The sequence below is a fragment of the Pristiophorus japonicus genome, chromosome 23, assembly GCF_044704955.1.
Source record: "Pristiophorus japonicus isolate sPriJap1 chromosome 23, sPriJap1.hap1, whole genome shotgun sequence".
Lineage (NCBI taxonomy): Eukaryota > Metazoa > Chordata > Chondrichthyes > Pristiophoridae > Pristiophorus > Pristiophorus japonicus.
Window position 1 is genome coordinate 63,662,444 of NC_091999.1, and position 27,508 is coordinate 63,689,951.

The 27,508-nt window shown below is 42.4% G+C and overlaps 3 non-coding genes across 3 annotated transcripts; all 3 read left to right on the forward strand.

The window, feature by feature from the left end:
* The first annotated feature begins 2,810 nt into the window (after nucleotides 1-2,810).
* On the forward strand, nucleotides 2,811-2,893 carry trnal-uaa (transfer RNA leucine (anticodon UAA)). Its single transcript has one exon. It is a non-coding gene; the product is annotated as a tRNA-Leu (tRNA).
* A 3,230-nt stretch (nucleotides 2,894-6,123) lies between these two features.
* trnal-uaa (transfer RNA leucine (anticodon UAA)) lies at nucleotides 6,124-6,206 on the forward strand. The gene has a single exon. It is a non-coding gene; the product is annotated as a tRNA-Leu (tRNA).
* A 7,352-nt stretch (nucleotides 6,207-13,558) lies between these two features.
* Nucleotides 13,559-13,642, forward strand: trnal-uaa (transfer RNA leucine (anticodon UAA)). The gene has a single exon. It is a non-coding gene; the product is annotated as a tRNA-Leu (tRNA).
* The last annotated feature ends 13,866 nt before the right edge of the window (nucleotides 13,643-27,508 follow it).

The window sequence follows — 27,508 nt, forward strand, 5'->3', positions numbered from 1 at the left end:
TCTGTTTGTCCCTGTTTCTCTGTTTGTCTCTGTCTCTCAATCTGTCTCTTTCTCACGGTGTCTAGTTCTGTTGCCATGGGATTCTCTTAGACTCTCTGTCTGACTGCCTCTCTCTGTCCCATTATCTCTGTCTGTCCATGTCCTTGCCTGTCTCTGTTAGTCTCTGTCTCTAACCTGATAAGTATTTCCATTATTTTCTGTTTTTGTCTCTATGTCTCTCTCTCTATCTGTCTTTCTCTCTATCTGTCTCCCTCTTTTTCTCTCTCTTTGTCCCTGTCTTTTTCTCTGTCATTCCATCACTATTTGCCTCCCTCTCTTTATGGAGCATGCAAATACATCTCTGTGCATGTATGAGTTTGAGTCGTTTTCTCATTCAGTCTGATCCTCCCTTTCAGACTCAAAGTTGATGTCTCTCTTTGTCTCTATCTCACTGTCGGTCTCTCCCTGTTTCCCTGTTTGTCTCTGGTTCTCAATGTGTCTGTCTCTTTCTCACCGTGTCCAGTTCTGTTCGAACGGGATTCTCTCAATCTCTCTGTCTGACTGTCTCACTCTTTCCCATCATCTCTGTCTGTCTATGTTTCTGCCTGTCTGTCTCTCTTTGCCTGTCGCTGGTAGTTCCTGTCTCTAACCTGCTGAGTATTTCCATCATTTTCTGTTTATATCTTTGTCTCTCTCTCTATCTGTCGCTCTCTCTCCATCTTTCTCTCACCTTGTCACTGCTTTATCACTGTCTTTCTCTCACTCTTTCCCTCTCTCTTTTTATAGATCACACACGCGCATCGCTGTATATGTAGGTGTTTGAGTCTTTTTCTCGCTGACTCTGACTGACTTTTCAGTCTCACCCTTTCTGTCTCCCGTTGTCTCTCTCTCGCTGACTGCCTATCCCTGTTTATCGGTTTGTCTCTGTCGATCAATGTTTCTGTCGACTTCTGTTCACAGCTCGATTACTGCTCTGACGCAACCCGTTCCCTCGTCCGTGTCATGCCGATTATGCCCCCCTTTTACGTGGGACAACCGGGTTCAATTCCCCAACGGAAAAGCAGCTTTTTCAAAATGTTGAATTTTACTTCTGTTTCTTGGTATAATTTTTATTAAAAAGTTCCACATCAATATAGAACAGTAAAAATACAGCAAGAGGAGATTGCCTCTTACAGATCTTTTGCAAACGGAGACTTTTTCAGGATTCTGTGGCCGTCTGTTGCACAGAGATGGATGACTGAGTTTTTTCTGAATAACATTTAAAGTGCCAGAGAAGCAGTAGTTGTTGCCGAGTGGTTAAAGCGAAGGTCTAGAAGTCCTGTGGGTTTGCTGCTTGTAGTTTCGAATCCTGCCGACTACGATTCACAGCATTTTTCATTCCATTTTACAATTTAACCAGGTTTTTGCAAAACGGATCCTGAGATAGGCAGAATAACGTCCCACACATTTCAACACTGACATCTATTTCTCATTTTTATTAATCTGCAATATTCATGATTCATACGGATAGAAAAACGCAAAAATTAGCCAAAGTAGCGACAGTGACCCTGCCTGTCTATCCATCTACTTGTCAAAGGCAATCTATGTATATCTTGATCTGGGTGCCATGGTACATCAGTCATTGATTGTTGGTGTGCAGGTGCAGCAGGCGGTGAAGAAGGCCAATGGCATGTTCCCCTTCATAGCTAGGGGATTTGAGTATCGGAGCAGGGAGATCTTACTGCATTTGTACAGGGCCTCCGTGAGGCCACACCTGGAATACTGTGTTCAGTTTTGGTCTACGAATCTGAGGAAGGACGTCCTTGCTATTGAGGCAGTACAGCGAAGGTTCACCAGCATGATTCCCGGATGGCAGGACTGACATATGAGGAGAGACTGGATGAACTGGGCTGGTATCCACTGGAGTTTAGAAGATTGAGAGTAGATTAGAAGAAACATGAAAAGTTCTGACGAGATTGGACAGCTTAGAGGCTGGAAGCATGTTCTCGCTGCTGGGGAGTTCGAGACCAAGGATCAGAGTCTAAGAATAAGGGGTAAGCCATTTAGAAACCGAGATGAAGAGAAACGTCTTCACTCAGAGAGTGGATAACCAGTGAAAATTTCCATTGCAGAAAGTCGTTGAGGCCAGTACGTTAGATATATTCAAAAGGGAGTTAGATATTGCCCTTACGGCTAAAGGGATGAAGGGGTATAGAGAGGAAGCAGGAAAGGGGTACTGAGGTTGAATGATCAGCCATGATGTTATTAAATGGTAGTGCAGGCTCGAAGGGCCGAATGGCATATTCCTGCACCTAATTTCTATGTTTCTATGTTGATGCGTGTATATTGTTGGTTATTGTGTGTGTCGTGTGTCTGTGTATGTCTATCTGCATGTATGTCTCTGTGTATGTGCAACTGTCTGTGGAAATCATCACCATGAATTTGGTACGTCCTGGAACTTTTTAAAAAACTTGGGGTAAAATAATACAGTTGTGAACTTTGGTATCGGTTTTGGTTCAGTGGCTCCATTCTCGACTGAATCAGGAGATTGTGTGTGTAAGTCCCAGTCCTGAGACTTGAACCCATAATCTTGGCTGACACTCAAATGCAGTACTTGGGGAATGTTGCATTGTTGAAGCTGTTGACCATCGGCTGAAATTTTTAATTGAAGCTCCATCTGCCCCCTCGGGTGGATGTGCAAGTTCCCAGAGCCTTAGTCGAAAAATAATAGGAGAGTTGCGCCCGTGTCAATATAACGAAAAATGTTTGTAAATGCTCCCTGAAATCCGATGTGTCTGGAGCTGAAGCCCAGATTCTCACAGAGGCAGAGTCCAACCGCTGACAGGTTCAGGACCAGGATGGCCGAGTGGTAAAGGCGTTAGACTTAAGATCTACTGGGTTTATACCCGCGTGGGTTCGAACCCCACTCCTGGTAATTCCTTAATTAAACAGAGATTTTTCCCATCCTGCTCAGTGATACCCGATTTTCATCTGCTGAATCTCCAGTTTTCTGTAACTATGTGACACTCTGAGCATGAAATGAAATTGTGAAATGTCTCTGCTGCTCTCTCTCTCTTTCGAGAGCTGTGCATGTGTTTGTGTGTTTGAGACTTTGTCTCTCTCTGACCCACTCTGTCTGTCGCTGTCTCTCAATCTGTCTCTTTCTCACGGTGTCTCGTACTGTTGCAATGGTATTCTCTCAAACTCTCTGTCTGACTGCCTCTCTCTGTCCCATTATTTCTGTCTGTCGCTGTTAGTCTCTGTCTCTAACCTGATAAGTATTTCCATTATTTTCTGTTTTTGTCTCGATGTCTCTCTCTCTATCTGTCTTTCCCTCTATCTGTCTCCCTCTTTTTCTCTCTCTTTGTCCCTGTCCTTTTCTCTGTCATTCCATCACTATTTGCCCCCCTCTCTTTTTGGAGCATGCAAGTACATCTCTGTGTATGTATGTGTTTGAGTCTTTTTCTCATTCAGTCTGATCCTCCCTTTCAGTCTCAAACTTTCTGTCTCTCTTTGTCTCTATCTCACTGTCTGTCTCTCCCTGTTTCCCTGTTTGTCTTTGGTTCTGAATGTGTCTGTCTCTTTCTCACGGTGTCCAGTACTGTTCGAAAGGGATTCACTCAGTCTCTCTGTCTGACTGTCTCACTCTTTCCCATCATCTCTGTCTGTCTATGTTTCTGCCTATCTGTCTCTCTTTGCCTGTCGCTGGTAGTTTCTACCTCTCACCTGCTGAGTATTTCCATCATTTTCTGTTTATATCTGTCTCTCTCTCTCTATCTGTCGCTCTCTCTCTATCTGTCTCTCTCCGTGTCACTGTCTTTCTCTCACTCTTTCCCTCTCTCTCTTTATATGTAGGCGTTTGAGTCTTTTTCTCACTGAGTCTGCCTCACTTTTCAGTCTCACCCTTTCTGTCTCGCGTTGTCTCTCTCTCTCGCTGTCTGTCTATCCCTGTTTGTCGGTTTGTGTCTGTCGATTAATGTGTCTGTCGACTTCTGTTCACAGCTCGATTACTGCTCTAACGCAACCCGTACCGTCGTCCATATAGTGGTGATTATTCCCGCTTGTTATGCGGGAGAACTGGGTTCAATTTCCCGACGGCGCAGCAGTTTTTTAAAAATGTCGAATTTTACTTCTGTTTCTTCGTATAGATTTTATTAAAAAGTTCCAGAGCAATATAGAACAGTAAAAATACAGCAAGAGGAGATTGCCTCTTCCAGATTTTTTGCAAACGGAGACTTTTTCAGGATTCTGTTGCCGACTGCTGCACAGAGATGGACGACTGAATTTTTTCTGAGTAACATTTAAAGTGCCAGAGATGCAGTAATTGTGGCCGAGTGGTTAAAGCGATGGACTAGAAATACTTTGGGTTTTCTGCGCGTAGGTTAGAATCCTGCCGACTACGATTCTCAGCATTTTTCATTCCATTTTACAATTTAACCTGGTTTTGGCAAAACTGATCCTGAGATAGATGGAATAACGTCCCACACCTTTCAACACTGACATTTTTTTCACATTTCTATTAGTCTGCAATATTCACGATACATACGGATAGAAAAATGCAAAAATCAGCCAAAGCAGTGACTCAGCCTGTCTATCCCTCGATATGTCAAAGGCATCTGTGCATGTCCGTTGGTGCATGTATATTTTTGGTTCTGTGTGTGTGTGTGTGTTTCTGTGTCTGTCTATCTGTATATATGTCTCTGTGTATGTGCAACTGTCTGTGGAAATCATCACCATGAATTTGGCATGTCCTGGAACTTTTTCAAAAGACTTGGAGAAAATCATACGGTTGTGAACTTTTGCATTGGCTTTGGTTCAGTGGCAGCATTCTCGACGGAAAAACGCAAAAGCCAGCCAAAGCAGCGACAGTGACCCTGCCTGCCTATCCGTCTATTTGTCTAAGGCACTCTGTGTATATCTTGATCTGGGTGTCATGGTACATCTGTCATTGAAAGTGGGCATGCAAGCGCAACAGGCAGTGAAGAAGGCAAATGGCATGTTCGCCTTCATAGCTAGGTGCTTTTAATATAGGAGCAGGGAAGTCTTCCTGCAGTTGTACAGGGCCTTGGTGAAGCCACAAATTAAATATTTTGTTAGTTTTGGTCTCAAATCTGAGGAAGGACGTCCTTGCTATCGATAGAGCACAGCGAAGGTTCACCAGCTTGATTCCAGGGATGGCAGGACTGACATATGAGGATAGACTGGATCAACTCTGCTGGTATCCACTGGAGTTTAGAAGAATGAGAGAGGATCACTTAGAAACATATCAAATTCTGACGAGATTGGACAAGTGAGAGGCAGGAAGAATGTTTCTGTTGCTGGGGAGTTCGAGAACCAGGGGTCACAGTCTCAGAATAAGGGGTAAGCCATTTAGGACCAAGATGAGGAGAAACAGCTTCATTCAGAGAGTGGTTAACCTGTGGAATTCTCTACCGCAGAAAGTTGTTGAAGCCAGTTCGTTAGATATATTGAAGAGGGAGTCAGATATGGCCCTTACGGCTCAACGGATCAAGGGATATGGAGAGAAAGGAGGATATAGGTACCGAGGTTGAATGATCAGCCATGATCTTATTGAATCGTGGTGCAGGCTCGAAGGGCCGAATGGCCTACTCCTGCAACTAATTTCTATGTTTCTATGTTTCTATGTTGATGCGTGTATATTTTTGGTTATTTTATGTGTGTGTGTGTCTGTGTATGTCTATCTGTATATATGTCTCTGTGTATGTGCAACTGTCTGTGGAAATCATCACCAAGAATTTGGTATGTCCTGGAACTTTTAAAAAAACTTGGGGAAAATAATACGGTTGTGATCTTTGGTATCGGCTTTGTTTCAGTGGCTCCATTCAAAAGGTCGTGTGTGTAAGTCCCTCTCCTGAGACTTGAGCGCATCATCTTGGCTGACACTCAAATGCATTACTCTGGGAATTTTGCTTTGTTGAAGCTGATGACCATCGGATGAAATGTGAAATTAAAGCTCTGCCTGCACCCTCGGATGGATGTGAAAGGTCCCAGAGCATTACTCGAAAAAGAATAGGAGAGTTGCCCCGTGTCAATATCACGAAAATTGTTCTAAAATGCTCCCTGAAACCCTCTGTGTCTGTGTGTGTCTGTGGGGGTGGAGTTGAAGCCCAAATTCTGACAGAGACAAAACCCGTTTCTGCCAGGACCAGGATGGCCGAGTGGTCAAGGTGTTGGACTTAAAATCCAATGGATTTATAACGGTGTGGGTTCGAACCCCACTCCTGGTAATTGTTTAATTAAACAGAGATTATTTCCCATGCTGCTCAGTGTTACCCGATTTACATCTGTTGCATTTGCATGTTTCGGTGATACTCTGAGCAGATAATGAAATGTATCTGTGTCGCTCAGTCTCTGCCTCTCTCTTTCGAAAGCTGTGTCTGTGTTTGAGTCTTTGTCTCTCGAAGTCTGCCTCTGTCTCGTTCTCACTGTGTCCAATTCTGTTCCAAAGGGATTCTCTCTGTCTGACCGTCTCTCTATTTCCCATCATCTCTGTCTGTGTTGGACCCTGTCTCTAGCCTGATGAATCATTCCATTATTTCTGTGTGTGTCTCTCTCTCTCTATCTGTCTTTCTCTCTATCTGTCTCCCTCTTTGTCTCTGTCTTTTTCTTGTCTTCCATCACTATTTGCCTCCCTCTCTTTATGGAGCACGCAAACACATCTCTGTGTATGTAAGTATTTGAGTCTTTGTCTCACTCAGTCTGACCCTGCCTCTCAGTCTAAAACTTTCTGTCTCTCTCTGTCTCTATCTCGCTGTCTGTCTCTCCCTGTTTCCCTGTTTGTCTCTGTCTCTCAATGTGTCTGTCTCTTTCTCACGGTGTCCAGTTCTGTTCGAATGGGATTCTCTCAATCACTCTGTCTGACTGTCTCTCTTTTTGCCATCATCTCTGTCTGTCTATGTTTCTGCCTATCTGTCTCTCTTTGCCTGTCGCTGTTAGTTCCTGTCTCTAACCTGCTGAGTATTTCCATCATTGTCTGTTTATATCTTTGTCTCTCTCTCTATCTGTCGCTCTCTCTCTATCTGTCTCTGTCCTTGTCACTGTCATTAACACTGTCTTTGTCTCACTCTTTCCCTCTCTCTCTTTATAGAGCACACACACATATCTCTGTATATGTATGTGTTTGAGTTTTTTTCTCACTGCGTCTGCCTCACCTTCTGAGTCTCACACTTTCTGTCTCTCGTTCTCTCTATCTCGTTGTCTGTCTCTCCCTGTTTGTCGGTTTGTCTCTGTCTCTCAATGTGTCTCTCTACTTCTCATGGAGTCCAGTTCTCTTCACAGCTCGATTCCTGCTCTGACCAAACCCACATTCATTGGTATAGTGCGTAGTATCCCGGCCTGTTATGTAGAAGACAGGGTTTCAATTCCCCAACGGACAGCAAGCTTTTTCAAAATGCAGGATTTTACTTCTGTTTCTTGGTATAGATTCATATTAAAAAGTTCCAGTGCAATACAGAATAGTAAAAATACAGGAAGAGGAGATTTTTTTCAGAATTCTGTGTCATCTGCTGCAGAGAGGTGGATGACTGAGTTTTATCTGAGTAACATTTAAATAAATAACGAGTCAGTAGTCGTGGCCAAGAGGTTACAGCGATGAGCTAGAAAATCCATCGTATTTTACCCCGGAAGGTCGAATCCTGCCGACTACGATTCTCAGCATTTTTCATTCCATTTCACAATTTAACCAGGTCTTTGCAAAACTCAACCTGAGATTGATGGAATAACGTCCCACACCTTTCAAAACTGTCATTTTTTAAATAATTTTAATTAAACTGTAATATTCACGATACTTACGCATAGAAAAACGCAAAAATCAGCCAAAGTTGCGACAGTGATTCAGCCTGTCTATCCCTCTATATGTCGAAGACATCTGTACATGTCCGTTGGTGCGAGTATATTTTTGCCTATGTGTGTGTGTGTCTGTGTCTGTCTATCTGAATTTATATATATATCTGTGTATGTGCAACTGTCTGTATAAATCATCACCATGAATTTGGTATGTCATGGAACTTTTAAAAAGATTTAATGAAAATAATACGGTTGTGAACTTTGGTATCGGCTTTGGTTCAGTGGCGGTATTCTCGACTGAATCAGGAGTTTGTGTGTTTAAGTCGTACTCCTGAGACTTGAGCAGATAATCTTGGCAGACACTCAAGTGCAGTACTTGGGGAATTTTGCATTGTTGAAGCTGTTGACTTTCAGAAGAAATTTTAAATTAAAGCTCCGTCTGCACCCTCGGGTGGATCACAGCATTACTCGGAAAAGAATAGGAGAGTTGCCCCCGTGTCAATATTACAAAAAAATGTTCCTAAAAATGCTCACTGAAACCCGATGTGTATGTGTGTGTCTGTGGGGTGGAGTTGAAGCCCAGATTCTCACAGAGACAGAATCGAAACACTGGAAGGACCAGGATGGCCGAGTGGTAAAGGCGTTGGCCTTAAAATTCAATGGGTTCTTCCCACGAGATTTCGTACCCCACTCCTCGAATCTCTTTAATTTATCACTGATTTCCCCCCATGCTGATCAGTGATACCTGAGTTTCATCTGTTGAATCAACAATTTTCTGTTACTCTGTGACACTCTGAGCCGATCATGAAATGAAATTGTGAAATGTATCTGTGTATCTCAGTCTCTGCCTTTCTGTCTTTAGAGAGCTGTGCATGTGTTTGTGTGCTTGAGTCTGAGTCTGCCTCTCTCTGACTCACTCTGTTTGTGCCTGTTTCTCTGTTTGTCTCTGTCTCTCAATCTGTCTCTTTCTCACGGTGCCCACGTCTGTTCCAATAGGATTCTCTCAGAATCTCTGTCTGACTGTCTCTCTCTTTCCCATCATCTCTGCCCATGTCTTTGCCTGTCTCACTTTGTCCCTGTCTCTAACCTGATGAGTATTTTCATCATTTTCAGTTTTAGAAACATAGAAACATAGAAAATAGCTGCAGGATTAGGCCATTCGGCCCTTTGAGCCTGCGGCGCCATTCAATATGTTCATGGCTGACCATTCCTTCAGTTCCCCTTTCCTGCTTTCTCTCCATACCCCTTCACCCCCTTATCCGTAAGGGCCATATCTAACTCCCTCTTGAATATATCCAATGAACTGGCATCAACAACTCTCTGCGGCAGGGAATTCCACAGGTCAACAACTCTCTGAATGAAGAAGTTTCTCCTCATCTTAGTGCTAAATGGCCTACCCCTTATCCAACGACTATGTCCCCTGCTTCTGGACTTCCCGAATATCGAGAACTTTCTTCCCGCATCTAACCTGTACAGTCCCGTCAGAATCGTATATATTTCTATGAGATCCCCTCTCATCATTCTAAACGGCAGTGAATAAAGGCCCAGTTGATCCAATCTCTCCTCATATAACAGTCCTGCCATCCCTGGAATCAGTCTGTTGACAATATCGGACTGAGTCAGCATGGATTTATGAAATGGAAATCATGCTTGATGAATCTTCTGGAATTTATTGAGGATGTAACGAGTAGAGTGGACAAGGGAGAACCAGTGGATGTGGTGTATTTGGACTTTCAATAGGCTTTTGACAAGGTCCCGCACAAGAGATTGGTGCACAAAGTCCAAGCGCATGGTATTGGGATTAATGTACTGAGGTGAATAGAGAACTGTTTGGCAACTGGTTTGCTGCACTCCCTCAATAGCAAGAACGTCCTTCCTTAGACTAGGAGACCAAAACTAAGGCCTTGTACAACTGCAGTAAGGTCTCCCTGCTCCTATATTCAAATCCCCTAGCTATGAAGGCCAGCATGCCATTTGTCTTCTTTACCGCCTGCTGTACCTGCGTGCCCACTTTCAGTGACCGATAAACCATGATACCCAGGTCTCGTTGCACCTCCCCTTTTTCTAGTCTGCCTCCATTCAGATAATATTCTGCCTTCGTGTTTTTGCCCCCAAAATGGATAACCTCACATTTATACACATTATACTGCATCTGCCATATATTTGCCCACTCACCTAATCTGTCCAAGTCACCCTGCAGCCTCTTAGCATCTCCACATCTCCATTCAGCTCCACTTACCCGCCCTCTCCCCGTAATCCTTAATTCCCTTATTGGTTAAAAATCTATCTATCTTTGACTTGAAAACATTCAATGAGCTAGCCTCAACTGCTTCGTTGGGCAGAGAATTCCACAGATTCACAACCCTCTGGGAGAAGAAATTTTTTCTCAACTCGGTTTTAAATTGGCTCCTCCGCATTTTGAGGCTGTGCCCCCAAGTACTAGTCTCCCCGACCAATGGAAACAATCTCTCTGCCTCTGTCTTGTCTATCCCTTTCATGATTTTAAATGTTTCTCTAAGATCACCCCTCATCCTTCTGAACTCCAAGCAGTAAAGACCCAGTCTACTCAATCTATCATCATAAGGTAACCCCCTCATTTCTGGAATCAGCCTAGTGAATCGTCGCTGTACCCCTTCCAAAGCTAGTATATCCTTCCTTAAGTAAGGTGAACAAAACTGCACGCAGTACTCCAGGTGCAGCCTTAGCAATACCTTATACAGTTGCAGCAAGACCTCCCTGCTTTTGTATTCCATCCCTTTCGCAATGAAGGCCAATATTCCATTTGCCTTCCTGATTTCCTGCTGCACCTGCAAACTAACCTTTTGGGATTCATGCACAAGGATCCCCAGGTCCCTTTGCACCACAGCATGTTGTAATTTCTCCCCATTCAAATAATATTCCCTTTTACTGTTTTTTTCCCAAGGTGGATGACCTCACACTTTCCGACATTGTATTCCATCTGCCAAACCTTAGCCCATTCGCTTAACCTATCCAAATCTCCTTGCAGTCTCTCTGAGTCCTCTACACAACCCGCTTTCCCACTAATCTTAGTGTCATCTGCAAATTCTGTTGCACTACACTCTGTCCCCTCTTCTAGGTCATCTATGTATATTGTAAACAGTTGTGGTCTCAGCACTGATCCCTGTGGCACACCATGAACCACCGATTTCCAACCACAAAAGGACCCATTTATCCCGACTCACTGCTTCTGTTCGCCAGCCAATTCTCTATCCATGCTAATACATTTCCTCTGACTCCGCGTACCTTTGTCTTCTGTAGTAACCTTTTGTGTGGCACCTTATCCAATGCCTTTTGGAAATCTAAATACACCACATCCATCGGTACACCTCTATCCACCATGCTTGTTATAGCCTCAAAGAATTCCAGTAAGGTAGTTAAACATGATTTCCCTTTCATGAATCCAGGCTGCGTCTGCTTGATTGCACTATTCCTATCTAGATGTCCCGCTATTTCTTCCTTAATGATAGTTTCAAGCATTTTCCCCACTACAGATGTTAAACTAACCGGCCTATAGTTACCTGCCTTTTGCCTGCCCCGTTTTTTTAAACAGAGGCGTTACATTAGCTGCTCTCCAATCCGCTGGTACCTCCCCAGATTCCAGAGAATGTTGGTAGATTATAACGAATGCATCTGCTATAACTTCAGCCATCTCTTTTAACACCCTGGGATGTATTTCATCATGACCAGGGGACTTGTCTACCTTCAGTCCCATTAGCCTGTCCAGCATTATTCCCCTCGTGATAGTGATTGTCTCAACGTCCTCCCTTTCCACATTCCTGTGGCCTGCAAATTTTGGCATTGTTTTTGTGTCTTCCACTGTGAAGACGGAAGCAAAGTAATTGTTTAAGGTCTCAGCCATTTCCACATTTCCCATTATTAAATCTCCCTTCTCATCTTCTGAGGGACCAACATTTACCTTAGTCGCTCTCTTCCGTTTTATATATCGGTAAAAGCTTTTACTATCTGTTTTTATATTTTGCGCCAGTTACTTTCGTAATCTATATTTCCTTTCTTTATTGCTTTCTTAGTAATTCTTTGCTGTCATTTAAAATTTTCCCAATCTTGTAGTTTCCCACTAACCTTGGCCACCTTATACGCATTGGTTTTTAATTTGATACTCTCCTTTATTTCCTTGGTTATCCTCGGCTGGTTATCACTTCTCTTGCCGCCCCTCTTTTCACTGGAATAAATTTTTTTTGCGCACTATGAAAGAGGTCCTTAAAAGTCCTCCACTGTTCCTCAATTGTGGCACTATTTAGTCCTTGTTTCCAGTCTACTTTAGCCAACTCTGCCCTCATCCCACTGTAGTCCCCTTTGTTTAAGCATCGTAACCTCGTTTCTGATACAACTTCCTCATCCTCAATCTGTATTACAAATTCAACCATATTGTGATCACTCATTCCGAGAGGATCTTTTACGAGGAGATCGTTTATTTTTCCTGTATCATTGCACAGGACCAGATCCAAAGATGGCTTGCTCCCTTGTAGGCTCTGTTACATACTGTTCTAAGAAACAGTCCCGTATGCATTCTATGAATTATCTCTCTCTTTGTCCCTGTCTTTGTCCCTGTCATTCCATCACTATTTGCCCCTCTCTTTATGGAGCACACAAACACATCTCTGTATATGTATGTGTTTGAGTCTTTCTGTTATTCAGTCTGACCTTCCATCTCAGTCTCAAAGTCTCTGTTTCTCTTTGTCTCTATCTCGCTGTCTGTCTCTCCCTGTTTTCCTGTCTCTCAACTTATCTGTCTCTTTCTCACGATGTCCAGTTCTGTTCCAATGGGATTCTCTCAGTCTCTCTGTCTGACTGTCTCTCTCATTCCCATCATCTCTCTCTGTCCATGTCTCCACCTGTCTCTCTCTTTGCCTGTCTCTGTTAGTTCCTGTCTCTAACCTGCTGAGTATTTCCATCATTTTCTGTTTATATCTCTGTCTATCTCTCTATCTGTCGCTCACTCTTTCTCGGTCTCTCTCTTTGTCACTGTCTTTGTCACTGTCTTTCTCTCACTCTTTCCCTCTCTCTCTTTGAAGAGCACACACACACACATCTCTGTATATGTGTGTGTTTGAGTCTTTTTCTCACTCAGTCTGTCTCTCCTTCTCAGTCTCATACTTTCTGTCTCACGTTGTCTCTATCTCGCTGTCTGTCTCTCCCTGTTTGTCGGTTTGTCTCTGTCTCTCAGTGTGCCTGTCGACTTCTCATGTTGTCCAGTTCTGTTCACAGCTCGATTCCTGCTCTAACAAAACAAATACGCGTCAGTTCCTCGTTAGTGTAGTAGTTAATATCCCTTCCTGTCACGCGTGAGGTCGGGGTTCAATTCCCCGACGAGGGTGGAGCTTTTTCACAATGTTGTATATTACTTCAAAATGTCCTGGAACTTTATAAAAAGACTTGGGGAAAATAATACGGATGTGAGCTTTGGTATCGGCTTTGGTTCAGTGGCAGCATTCTCGGCTGAATCAGGAGGTTGTGTGTGTGAGTCCAACTCCTGAGACTTGAGCATATAATCTTGGCTGACATTCAAATGCAGCACTTGGGGAATTTTGCAATGTTGAAGCTTTTGACTTTCGGATGAAATGTTAAATTGAAGCTCCGTCTGCACCCTCGGGTGGATGTGAAAGTTCCCAGAGCATTACTCGAAAAAGAATAGGAGAGTTGCCCCTGTGTCAATATTACTATAAATATTTGAAAATGCTCATTAAAAACCTATGTCTGTGAGATGGATCTGCAGCCCATATTCTCACAGAGACAAAATCCGAATACTGACAAAACCAGGATGGCCGAGTGGTTTAGGCGTTGGACGTAAAATCCAATGGGTGTATAGCTGCGTGGGTTCGATACCCCACTCTTGGTAAATCTTTAAATTGAAACCGATTTCTTCCCATCCTGCTCAGTAATACGCGAATGTATTCTGTTGAATCTGTACATGTCGATAACTTTATAGCATTCTCAACTGACAAAGAGATGGGGTTATGCAATGTTTCTGTGCCTCTCACTCTCTGTGTTAAGAGAGCTCTTTATGTGTTTGTGTTTGAGTCTGACTCACTCTGTCTGAGGAATTACGAGCTGAATTTAAGGAGCCTGGAGCTAAATTAACAAATAGGACATCAAAGGTAGCAATTTCAGGATAGCTACCACTGAAACCTGCTAGTCAGAGTAGGAATCGCAGGATAGCTCAGATGAATGTGTGGTGCAGAATGGAGGGATTCAATTTCCTGGGACATTGGAACCGTTTCAGGGGGAGCTGAGACCAGTGCAAACCAGACGCTCTGCACCTGGGCAGAACCAATGTCCACGGGGGAGAGTTTGCTCGTGGTTTTGGGGAGTGGTTAAACTAATATGGCAGTGGGATCGGAACCTATGCAGGGAGACAGTGGGAAGTGAAATGCGGGCTGAAAAGTAAAGGTGGACGGCAGACAAACCCAAGGCAAAAATAAAAAAGGGCCACATTGCAGCCAAATTATAAAGGGGCAAGATGTGTCAAGATAACACGCCTGAAGGCACTGTGCCTCAATGCGAAGAGTATTCGTAATAAGGTGGACAAATTAACTGCACAGGCAGCAATTAATGAATTTGATGTAATTGGCATCACGGAGAAATGGCTCCAGGGTGACGAAGGCTGGTAACGCAACATCCAGGGATATTCACCAATCAGGGAGGATAGGCAGAAAGGAAAAGGAGGTGGGGTGCCATTGCTGGTTGAAGAGGAAATTAACGCAATAGTAAGGAAGGACATTTGCGTGGATTCTGTGTGGGTGGAGCTGCGGAATATCAAAGGGAAGAAAACGCTAGTGGGAGTTGTGTATCAACAAACAATAGTAGTGCGTTTGGGGACAGCATCAAACAAGAAAGCAGGGATGTGTGCAATATAGGTACAGAAGTTATCATGGGCGACTTTAATCTATATATAGATTGTGCTAACCAAACTGTTAGCAATACGGTACAGGTGGATTTGCTGGAGTGTATTCGGGATGGTTTACTTGACCAATATGTCGAGGAACCATCTAGAGGGCTGGCCATCCTAGACTGGTTGATGTGCAATGAGAAAGGACTAATTAGCAATCATGTTGTGCGAGGCCCCTTGGAGAAGAGTAACCATAATAAGGTAGAAATATTTGTTAATGTGGAGAGTGAAACAATTAATTCTGAGACTGGGGTCCTGAACTGAAGGAAAGGTAACTTCGACGGTATGAGACATGAATTGGCTAGAATAGACTGGGAAATCATACTTAAAGGGTTGACGGCAGATAGGCAATGGAAAACATTTAAAATCACATGGATGAACTTCAACAATTGGACATCCCTGTCTGGAGTAAAATAATAAAACGGGAAAGGTGGCTCAACCGTGGCTAACAAGGGAAATTAAGGATAGTGTTAAATCCAAGGAAGAGGCATATAAATTGGTCAGAAAAAGCATCAACCTGAGGACGGGGAGAAATTTAGAATTCAGCAGAGGAGGACAAAGGGTTTAATTCGGAGGAGGAAAATAGAGTATGAGAGGAAGCTTGCTGGGAACATAAACACTTCTATAGATATGTGAAGAGAAAAAGATTAATGAAGGCAAACGTAGGTCCCTTGCAGTCAGATTCAGGTGAATTTATAATGGGGAACAAATAAATTGTAGACCAGTTGAACAAATACTTTGGCTCTGCATTCACGAAGGGAGACATGCATAACCTTCTGGAAATAGTACGTGACCGAGGGGCTAGTGAGAAGGAGGAACTGAAGGAAATCCTTATTTGTGGGAAATTATGTTAGGAAAATTGATGGGACTAAAGGCCGATAAATCCCCGGGGCCTGATGGTCTGCATCCCAGAATACTTAAGGAAGTGGCCCTAGAAATAGTGGATGCATTGGTGATCATTTTCTAATAGTCCATCGACTCTAGATCAGTTTGTATGGACTGGAGGGTAGCGATTGTAACACGACATTTTGAAAAAGGAGGGAGAGAGAAAACTGGTAATTACAGACCAGTTACCCTGACAACAGTGGTGGGGAAAATGTTGGAATCAATTATTAAAGATGAAATAGCAGCACATTTGGAAAGCACTATCAGGATCGGTCCAAATCAACATTGATTTATGAAATGGAAATCATGCTTGACAAATCTTTTAGAATTTTGTAAGGATGTAACTAGTAGAGTGGACAAGGGAGAACCAGTGGATGTGGTGTAGTGGGACTTACAAAAGACTTTTGACAAGGTCCCACACAAGAGGTTGGTGTGCAAAATTAAAACACATGGCTTTGGAGGTAATGTATTGATGTGGATAGAGAACTGGTTGACAGAGTCGGGATAAACGGGTCCTTTTCACAATGGCAGGCAATGACTAGTTGGGTGCCGCAGGGCTCAGTGCTGGGACCCCAGCAATTTACAATATACATCAATCAATTAGATGAAAGAATTGTGTATAATATCTCCAATTTTGCAGATGACATTATGCTGGATGGCGGTGTGATATGTGAGGAGGATGCTAAGAGGCTGCAGGGTGACTTGGACAGGTTAGGTGAGTGGGCAATTGCGTGGCAGATGTCGTGTAATAACGATAAATGTGAGGTTATGCACTTTGGTGGCAAAAACACGAAGGCAGAATATTATCTGAATGGCGGCAGATTAGGAAAAGAGGAAGTGCAACGAGATCCGGGTGTCATGGTACATCAGTCATTGAAGGTTGGCATGCAGGTGCAGCAGACAGAAAGAAGGCAAATAGCATGTTGGCCCCATATCTTGGGGATTTGAATATAGCAGCAGCGCGGTCTTGCTGCAGCTGTACAGGGCCTTGGTGAGGCCTCACCTGGAATACTGTATTCAGTTTTGTTCTAATCTGAGGAAGGACGTTCTTGCTATTGAGGGAGTGCAGCGAAGGTTCACCAGACTGATTTCCGGGATGGCAGGACTGATATATGAGGAGAGATAGGATCGACTGGGTCTGTATTTACTGGAGTTTAGAAGAATGAGAGGGGACCTCAGAAACATAACATTCTGATGGGACTGGGCAAGTTAGACGCAGGAAGAACGTTCCCGATGTTGGGGAAGTCCAGAATAAGTGGTCACAGGCTAAGGACAAGGGATAAGCCATTTAGGACCGAAATGAGGAGAAACTTCTGCACTCAGAGAGTTGTTAACGTGTGGAATTCTCTTCTGCAGAACGTTGTTGATGCCAGTTCATCAGATATATTCAAGAGGGAGTTGGATATGGCCCTTAAGGTAAAGGGATCAAGGGGTACGAAGCGAAAGCAGGAAAGGGGTACTGAGGTGAATGATCAGCCATGATCTTATTGAATGTTGGTGCAGGCTTGAAGGGGCGAATGGTCTATTCCTGCAACCTTTTTCTATGTTTCTATGTTTCAGGGTGCATGCATCTAATGGCCCAGTGTGCTGTGCCATTTCTTTCAACTGGGTGCTATTAATTGAACCTGCAACTCGCCCGGTTTGTATCTGATCCATATTGTGTCTCACCTGACCAATCATCCATCTCCCATAGGCATGACATGTGTCTCTTTTCCTGTCCTCGGCATCGTCCTCTCAATTCCTGCTTATTTTTCTCATTAATTGTTCCTGCATGGCCTTCCAATACGGATACACCATCTAGCATTTTTTGGGGATGTTTTAGATCCTAACTCTGAAGATTCTATCCCAATCCTGGCCTGTTTCCTGATTAGTACCTCCGTTGTTCCCCTCAAGCTATCTACACGTGCCTGGTTCGCCTGTCTATCTGGTGCATCTACTAGAAATGACTCTGTAAAGTTAATACGTCATTCACTGTAAATCTCCTCTGTCTTCCTTCTTTGTGTCTCCGCTTCTTGTGTTACTCCCTTGCTCCTGATGTGTCACTAGCTATTCTCAGGATTGTGTCCAGCAATCGTATTTACACCGCTTTAGTCTTGTGGCTAATTTTTTCTGGCAGGTATAGGGCTGATTAATTTATGCTCACAGGTAACATTTCATGCTGCACATTGTCAATTAACAACATTACTTCTGTTCCAGATTTAACTACCACGCAATTTCCCAAGATTAATTTCCCTGGTTTACAATATTCAGGTAACATTTTTTACATACTTGTCTTATGGCTTCAAGACAAACGCTCCTGACACTTAGATGCCGCTCTCTAGAGGCTGCTTTACGTAGTTGTTGTACCCTCCGCTGTGGTTAAATGCTTCTGGGCCCCCGAGGGGCGGCCTTGTAGCTTGTCTTTGTAGAATCGGAAGGACGGTGATGATCACGTTTACATTCTGTTGATAAAACACATCCTGGATATTCCAGGTTTTAGTTAGAGTCTTACCATTTCCATTACAACCGGATTTTCCTTTCACTAGCCACTGTATTGGTTCTGCAATTGCTGTGGTTAGGTACAAAATTCCTGCAATAGCTAAAGAACCCCAGTACCTTACAAACCCCTCAGACTGGTTTTGGTCGGGGCATAATCCTAATGTCCTCCTTCCTGTCATTGGACATGGTCCGAGTTCCTTGGGATATTTCGTGTCCCAGGTACTGTACCACAGCTTGTCCGATTTGTGCCTTTTTGGGATTTACTTTAAATCCTGCTTTCCGTTATCTCAAATGTTTCAGTTTCAAAGCCTTTACATCTCACTTTCTGTGGTTCTTCAATCACTGTATCTGAAGTCACAAGTTCAACTTATATTGTCCTTTGTTCTAAACTGCTAAAGCCTGCCGTTTTAAAATTTAATTTTTTTCAAAATTCCTTTTACACTTTCGCAGATAGCTCCCCACTTGCCCAGGAGTTTGACCTGATCCCTGAAGGTATTTCTATATTGTTTCCAAACATGATATTTTTACTTATTTTTTTTAAGAGATCAGATTTAACTTTTTATGTTAAATGTATTTCATTTTGTTGTGTATTTTCTTAAACAGTGGTACTTGAAATCTTCAGAACAAAATTAACTCTTCACGGCTCCCATCCTGATTTCTGCTCCCCTTTTGTAGTATTTGTATTTATTGTTGGATTATGAAATGTTAAATATGGTAATACTGTTTTTTAATCGGACTTATCATTTATGCTTATAGTGATTCACAGATCACAGAATGCAAAGTACTTTTTTTTATAATTATGTGCCTGACTTCTGTTTTAGAAGCTGAACATCAAAAACTCTAATCTTTTGCGCTGTAACTTCAATTTTGTGATACAGTATCTCATAAATTTAATCTTTTTAAGCTTCAGCTTCTGACACAGTATGTTTACTTTGATTAAAAGTCTTCCAAACCCAAGATTTTCCAATACAACCAAAATGTTTATTAAGGAGAATCACCAGAAATATCTCAAAATCCCAATTCAAATATGCCAATCTTTTATTTAAAAATCTTTTTACTGAGCTCGAAGCTTTCGCATCAAGATTTAACACAAAGAAATATGGGGCGTACTTCCCAAGCCCGCAGTCTTGAGACACCTACGCAGGATTCTTTTTTTAAGGCATTATAATTTCCCTTCTCCGTTCTTTATCTCATTCCTAGACTAAATGTATTGTCTTTCAAACAAATGTAATCAATGATTACATGTTTTCTTTTGACAAGTGAGCGTGTCGAAACATTTTTTTTAAAACCATCGGGACCACACATTTTTAATCTTTTGCTCAACAAACCTATCCTTTGTGCATTTCCTAGCACCATAACATATCATCTGAATAAATCCACACCTGGGTTTCTAAATTAAAATGTCATTCAATTCTAGGTTCACACTTTCTTAAAACTTCCTTCATACAGGACAACACTGCAAAGGGTTAAAACAAATTCACTCTGTCTGAAAAAGTGGGTGGGGCCATAACAACAGACAGCTCTACCACTTTCTGAAGCAGGCTTTCAGACACATGAAAAATTCATTAATTCCCACCTCAAATATTCCGAAGTCCAAAATCACACAAGCACTTTCATTCAAAGACAGACATTCACAAAAATCTCTCTTCATTCAACAAAGCTTATTGTTTGGCCGGCTCTATTTTTATATCCATACTTCACTTAAGAAAGTCACTAACAGTTTTTGTTATGGACTTCCGAAAAATATCTACTAAGCGAACCTTCTGGCCCCCAATCAATACTTTATTTTCCTCAGGTCCTATTCATAACGCTGTTAGTGGGGGATACAAATTTGGGCCAAATTCTTCTGTCCATTCCCTTCTGTCAATTATATCTATTTTTAAACTTACATCCTGTTGTCTTTTGTCACATTCTCTGTCCATCTCACCTTCGGGTATCTTTCTATTCATCTTTCCGGCTGTTAAAATGATATTTTTCCCTTCATCATATCCTGCCTTAACCATCTTCATGACCTTTTCAGATTTATCTCTCAGAAACTCTTCTGGTAGTTTATACCTCAGCCCTCCAAGGGCCTTGGCAGATTCATTTGTCATTTCATACATTGGGGCTGTTTCCCCAGTTCCTGTTTTACCATCTTTATTAAGCAGAACTTTTTAAACCAAGGCTTTTTACCTTGTGTTGTTTTTCCGCTTTTACTTCTGCGGGACTATTTACACTGAGGCTTTTTTCCTGTATACGTACTAATTGTACCAAAACTTACAGTATTTATTTACAGTGTCCTGACGCGCCCCTCAACTGGATTTACTGGCTGCATGGACTCTAACTCAGATTCGTTGGATCTCTCGTTACTTTGCATGGAGAATTTCTCAAGTTAATTCTCTACTCACTCGTTATTCGGTTGGTTTGGCTTTTTGAGTCTAATCTGCCCGTCCAGTAGATCCTGCTGACTGCGCCACGTTGTTAGAGTTAACTTCAAACCACCACTCGGAGTCCGTTGGTCTTAAAGTAAACGCAGTTTTTATTAATAAAAGATACAAGCTGGCAGGTGAGCTATCCTTGAATGAATGCTCAGAGAAACTGCCAGAGACATCTTATTTTATACAGTTTCAGATTATAGTCTTACTTAATTACACAAGTTACAATTAATATGTGCTGATTGATTAATACATGATTATCTGGTAGGTTGCTTCCTCCAATCTGGCCTCTATATACTTTAATTAGTAATTCAGGATACATGTTGTTATGATTCTTTTTATTTAACTTGTATCTTATTACAGAATTCAAATTCTATGTTATCTGTGTCTGTGCCCAGCTCCCAAGGCCTTTGGTCTATGCATTGGAACATCTGACCCTCTGCGGAAGGCATCCCACACATGCTTCCCACAGACTGAAAAACAGGCTGTGGGATCTATTTTAAAAATCTGTTAACTCCATTTCAAAAAATCACAATTATTATTATTAATTGGAATTAAAATTTGTGATCTGCCCTTTCAGTCTATTATGGGGCATCTTATCGAAGGCCTTTGGAAATCTAGAAAAATTACATCTACTACATTACGTTAGTTTACGCTATCTGTTACTTCTTCGAAAAATTCAAAGAATTTGGTCAATTCAAGACTTTCCCTTTTCTTATCCATGCTGACTATTCATTTTTGGTTTCTAGTTGTTCTTCCACTTTCTCCTTTAGTAGGGAATCCATTATATTTCCTCCCAACGACGTTAAGTTGACGGGACTATAGTTCCTCAGTCACGTTCTACCTCACTTCTTAAAAATGGGTATTACATTAGGTATCTGCCAATCCTCTGGCACTGCACTTTATTCTAACAAAATATTAAATATGTTTATTAATGCTCTGCTATCTCTTCCCTTGATGTAATTTTTCCGAAGCCGGCATTTTATCCATTTTCGGTTTGATTAGTTTACATAATATTTTCCTCTTGTTATTTTAAATGCAGTTATTTCATTTCTAATGTCTTCCAATGTCATGTCCACCTGTGTTGACTCCCTGATAAATACTGATGCAAAGTAATTGTTTAATATTTCTTCCTATCTCTGTCTGTGGACAACCTTCTGAGCCACGTACCTTGGTATGTTTTGTGGATGTCCTCCACGCAATCATTATCCGTTTCGTTGGGCAAGAGCAGTGTCTCATTCTCAGCCTCTACTCAGTTCTCGCTACACGGCACCCAATCAGACACGGACTTTACTGAACCTGCGCTTTTCTGTGGGATGTGATTGTTTTCTGGATTAAATCACTTCTCCTGTGTGTTTCAGAGTGTGTCGAACTCGCACTCCAGGCCAATTATTCTGAGCCAGAGAGAATAAAGCATAGACATTTCCTGCAGATGTGGGAATGTGCGGCAGATTTGATGTCCACAAACTCACACACATTACAGTCTCGACTCATTGCCTACCCTGCCACCTTTAGTTATTTTTTATAAATCATTTGCTTATTTACAGACTGAATTAATTTAATTACTTAGTTTTTATTCAAATGGTTATTTATAATTATATTAATTAATTAGTAATTATAGTTAAATTATTAATTTAATAAAGTATTTTTATTGCTCCCAGGTCTTAGTGTGGACCAAGCTTCGAGAAAAAAGTTAATACTCTCCAAACGTTCATCTACCTGCTGTATTTTGGAGGCCAAAGCAGCACCTCCTTCAACCACTGTTCCCATTCAAACTCTCACCAAATTCCGTTTAATATCACTATGCAGAACACACTGTGAATCAGCAGTTAGTGTTTAGTTTTATACCTTTGGAGCCACACACAAGTTACAAGTGCTGTCTCAGCTCCATGCCCATTGCTCGCAGTAATTAGCACATATTTAAGACTAACACTTACAGCTGACTGATAGTTAACTACCACTAACAGGCAGTTTCTGCTAACTTCTGTTTTTAAAGTTCGAAGTTCAATTCAAAACGTTAATCTAAATGTCCCTTCTTACAGCTAATACTCAGCCAGACTCACCCCGGACTTACCACTGAATCTCACTTTCTCTACGTTCCCAAATTTACCACTCTCTTTGTGCACTCCGTTTAAGATCAGGATGTGGTGATAGATTAAGCTCTGACATGCTCTGCTGGGCCGAAAGGGTCGGGGTGGGGAAGGTCGCTCTGTAAATTTGCAGTCCACAGGCAGATGGGCTGCTAACACTCAGCACCCCCAGGGAAACCTCAGGGGAACGGCCTCAGACCAGTTTGCAGCCGCGAGCACCGAATGGCCTATTTCTGTGCTGCAGACATTAAGTAACTCTTTGTAAGGTGATGGGTGAAGGAGAAGGGATGTCTGAAATGCGATTCTGGGTCAACCACAGACCAGGGCGTGGTCAGAAGGGCAGGTCTGTGATGTCACAATACTCAGGCACAATGTCATGCGAGTTTCCCCGCTTTATTACATCACACATACTGCAATACCTAGCAACAAAGCTCGTTACCACCCTCCCTGAACACTGCATATTATGGCCTATGTTTAGCTCGGAGATTTTGCAGAGAGTGAGGAGGAGCTGAGTTTAATGTGTGTCGAGTTTGTGCACTGAACACTTCATCCTGCAGCTCACCGCATTGTTCAGGCAAATTTACAAAGGAACGTTACAGTGGTGAATGTCACTGGCATATACTCCGTCTGCAGGAGACCCTTTAATCCCAAAGGTAGATTATCTGAAACAAGGATACGTCGCTATCACCAGGTGCTGGGGCTGCTCAGGTTAAACCCCACTGGGAGAAAAACACAAGGAGCCTGCAAAAGGATGAAAGCACTGACCTTTGATCCTTTGAAACCTTCCCTCCCTGGCTGTTGTTTGGTCCCAGGCCATTTCCCCCCAGCTTTCCCTGGGAGTGCTGGGGACTGAGCGACCCGCCCGTGGACTGAAAAGTGACAGAGCAACCTTCCCCGTGCCGCTCCCTTTGGGTAAACACATCCGACACGAGCCTGGCGGTCTGGAGCATTATAAACCCGTTCCAGACCGCAGCAGACGTCTTAGCGGGGATAAAACCGGAAGGAGTCCAACGGGACTGATCTCCTTGGACTTCCCCACCACTACCATTTTTGTTAGTCGCTGACTCCGCGCGGTGAAAGATGAAAACAGGCCTCACTGTGTGTGTACCACAGAGATGAGTGGATTGGGCAGAACACCCGCCCAAAACATTGTGTGATTCTTATTATTTAATGCATTTAACAATTACAGTGAAGGGATATTTCACCACATTCTTCAACTCCTCTCTGAATTTCGTCTGGGTTACGGCATAAATACATGTGTTGGTGCAGCAACTCAGGAGCTGAAGCATTGATCCCATTTCCTGTACATATTGAGGTAGAGATACACGAATAACGTTTAACGAATACAATCGTTCAACCACAGAATATAACAGAAACACTGCCCATAACAGGATAAAATTGCCGGATATAACAAACAGTAAAATGATGGATTTCCTTCTCCATCTCTGGGTCACTGGGACTCTCCCCACTGCTGTGCGCCCTGAGTCTCCTGCGGGCTCTGCTCGACACTAAAACGTGTCTGACAGTTAAAGTATTGAGCAGAAGGATCAGAACAAATGGAATAAACGGTGTTATAATATAATGAAGGAATTCAATTACTGCCCATGATACTGATTCATAGACTTCCCATCGAACAAAACAAAACCAGGGACTATTGGAAATCTGATACATACCTTCATACATAAAGTACCAGAAAGTGTTCTTTACACAGAACAGCGCACTCAATGTTCCCACAACCACAGTCGCCGTTTTCCCGGTGCAATATTTGGTTTTGAGCTTCTGACAACAAATGGCTATACATCAATCAAAGGTAAAAGCAACTGTGAACCAGACGGAACAGTCTGTCACTGCGTAAAGCAGGATAGCATGGATATTACAAACATTAATCTTCCACATGAACTCAAACACGGTTGAATAAAAAATAGGAATCTGCCTGGATATCAGGTCGAGGATAACGACCAGTAGATCCGCCGCTGCCATTGCCACCAGGTAACGGCTGACACACTTGGAGAGACCGCACCTTCCTCGAGGCAGGATCATTATCGTCACGAAGTTCACTGTAAGAAAGAGAAAAACAGGGAATGTATACTTCAGATTGAGAGCAACAACAGCAGTCTCAAAGAATTATGTGTGAAATGTGTCAGGATTAAATGAACCAGCCAATGGGACTTGTGGTGTTTGGGTCAGGTCTGATGAAATCATCGGGTGGGACGTGTGCTGTTTGGGTCAGGACTGATTACACCAGCGGATGGGACGTGTTGTGTTTGGCACAGGTACTGAAATAACCAATATATGGGACGTGTGGGTGTCGGGACAAGGACTGAATGTACTAATGGATGGGACGTGTGGGTGTTGGCTCTGGACTGAATGTACCAGTGGATGGGATGTTTGGGTGTTGTGACAGGGAGTGAGTGAAGCGTTGGATGTGATGTGTGGGTGCTGGGTCATGACTGAAATAATTAATGTGCTGGAATTTTGCCAGGTGGGTAAAGCTCCGAATGAGACTCTGATAGAACGCCATATCCAAGTCAGAGGAAGCAATAATTCAGCAAAAGAGCCGCGAGTTTTTGAACAGCCTGCGTCCATTGAGGGGAATAGAGTCATTGTCCAGGGATGGGAATGTAGTATGGGGACAGCGAGGGGGATGAATTCTGTGTCCAGGGAGGAGAATGGAATTGGGGGCCAAGGAAAGAAATGGAGTCTGTGACAGGGAGGGGAATGGAGTATGTGGCCAAGGAGAGGAATCGATTTTTTGTCCAGGAAGGGGAATCGAATCTTTGTACAGGGAGGGGAATGGAGTATGTGGCCAAGGTGTGGAATGAAATCTGTGGCCAGAGAGGGGAATGGAGTCTTTGGCGAGGTTACTGCGGTTGTGTCGTAGGCTGAAGAAGATGACTTTAATTGTATTATGTGTCGAAATCAGAACCTTTCCAACCATTGTTTTGAAAGTACACTTTGTAACTGGCTTAAGCTGACTTTCCAAGAATATTGCAAATAAGCTTTAAAGAAGGGACTGTCGCTTTACAATAGACTGATGATGACCCATGTTGTAAGATGTCACAGAAGATTTTCGAACATGTCTGTTTACAGCTGGAACTGTGTCAACCAACTTCCTTTCACCGGGTATGAGAAAGTTACAGACTTCCAGTTGACAGAGAGAGTTTGAGACTGGAAATATCAAAATATTTCACAATATAGTGCTCCATTTTGAATAGTTGCTACCGTGCGGCCCACCCCGAGATCTCCTGAACTGTGGCTGAACAAGGGAAATAAATCAATTCAAACACAACTGAATAAACATTTTACTGGAATCCGTATTGCAGTTTTAACCCTGTCCTGACCATCTGGAATTAGTGACTGTGAGGCAGAGCGGGAGGCGGTGGAAATTACGACAACTGTCTATAGCTGAATCATTAGTGAATAATGTCTCATATCTCAGTGTATTTGTGAAGGATCTCTCAACGCTGATTTCCACAGATCAGTGTCATTAACAATAACCAGTGGACCTTAAAACACTTATTACCTCTGAACACATATTTATTATCCAACACTGGGCATCAGTGCAGAAAGCTGACTGCAAGCTGTTCAGTAATCTAATCGTTCACTAACATATCTTGTGTCAAAATCAAATTTCTGTCAAATCCTGTAAACCACTATCACTGGAAACAAGTTGTGGAAACAACACACTGTTTAATGAACTGGGAGCAGCGAGTCAGCAAATGATCGAACATTACATGACAGAAATTCTGGGCATTGCCAGACACAGAACAAGAGATTTAAATTGTGAAAACAACATACTGTTCATTGAACTGGGGTCAGCGAATCAGCAAATTATCAAACATTACATGACAGAAACTTCCGTGCATTGCCAGACACAGAAAACAGGTTTAAATTGTGAAAACAACATAATGTTCATTGAACTGGGAGCAGCGAATTCACAAATGATCAAACATTACAAGACAGAAACTTATTTTCATTGCCAAACTCAGAACAAGAGGTTCACATTGAATACAATTAATAACTAGAACTAAAGGACAAGGACAGCAAATACAGAGAAACATGGGTTACATAATTAATTGCAGATTAAGGACTCACCAGGAACACCAACAGCAGCGAGGAGCGGGTAATAAATACGTTCCACATTGAAAAATGCCCACAGGATCCAAAGCTCAGTTGGAATCTCCCAGAACATGATTTGACTTTCTGTGAGCTCCAATGAGCGCTGTTCGTTTTAGACAACAACTTAAGTCAAACATTGCTGCACAGACTGAAAAAGAAATCCCTATTTATAGCCTGAGGGAACTCTCCAGTGAGACAATTAAACTGGACACTGAAGGATATTAATCACAGTCACTGAATAAACAAGTTGTCCGAACGTTTTCTTTGCATCACTTTCAATTGCAAAATATATTAAAAGCAACGTGGCTATCAGATCAAATAACCTAATCCAAAACCAAGCACTATTGGTAAAAGCAGAAATAGTTAATTCCACAGAATCACAGCTTGCATGTAAAGGGAGCAGCTTCATTTAGGGAGTTTCTATTATTACTGAGATGTAAAATAACTCTGTAATTTCAGATTTTCAATTCACTTCTCGGGGTAACACAAGTGAAATAAAACAAATGGAAGGATAGATGCAGGCTAAGTAAAGGTCAGTAACATACAAGGGCACTAACAGTACAGTGCTAATTAAGGATACATGGGCACTGATAAAACAATGGTCAGTAAAGATATACATCGACTGATCACACAATGATCAGTAAGGATACATGGGGACTGATAATACAGTGGTCAGTAAGGGTACATGAGGACTGATAATACAATGGTAAGTAAGGGTACATGGGGACTGATAATACAATGGTCAGTAAGGGTGCATGAGGACTGATAATACAATGGTCAGTAAGGGTACATGGTGACTGTTAATATAATGGCGAGTAAGGATACATGGG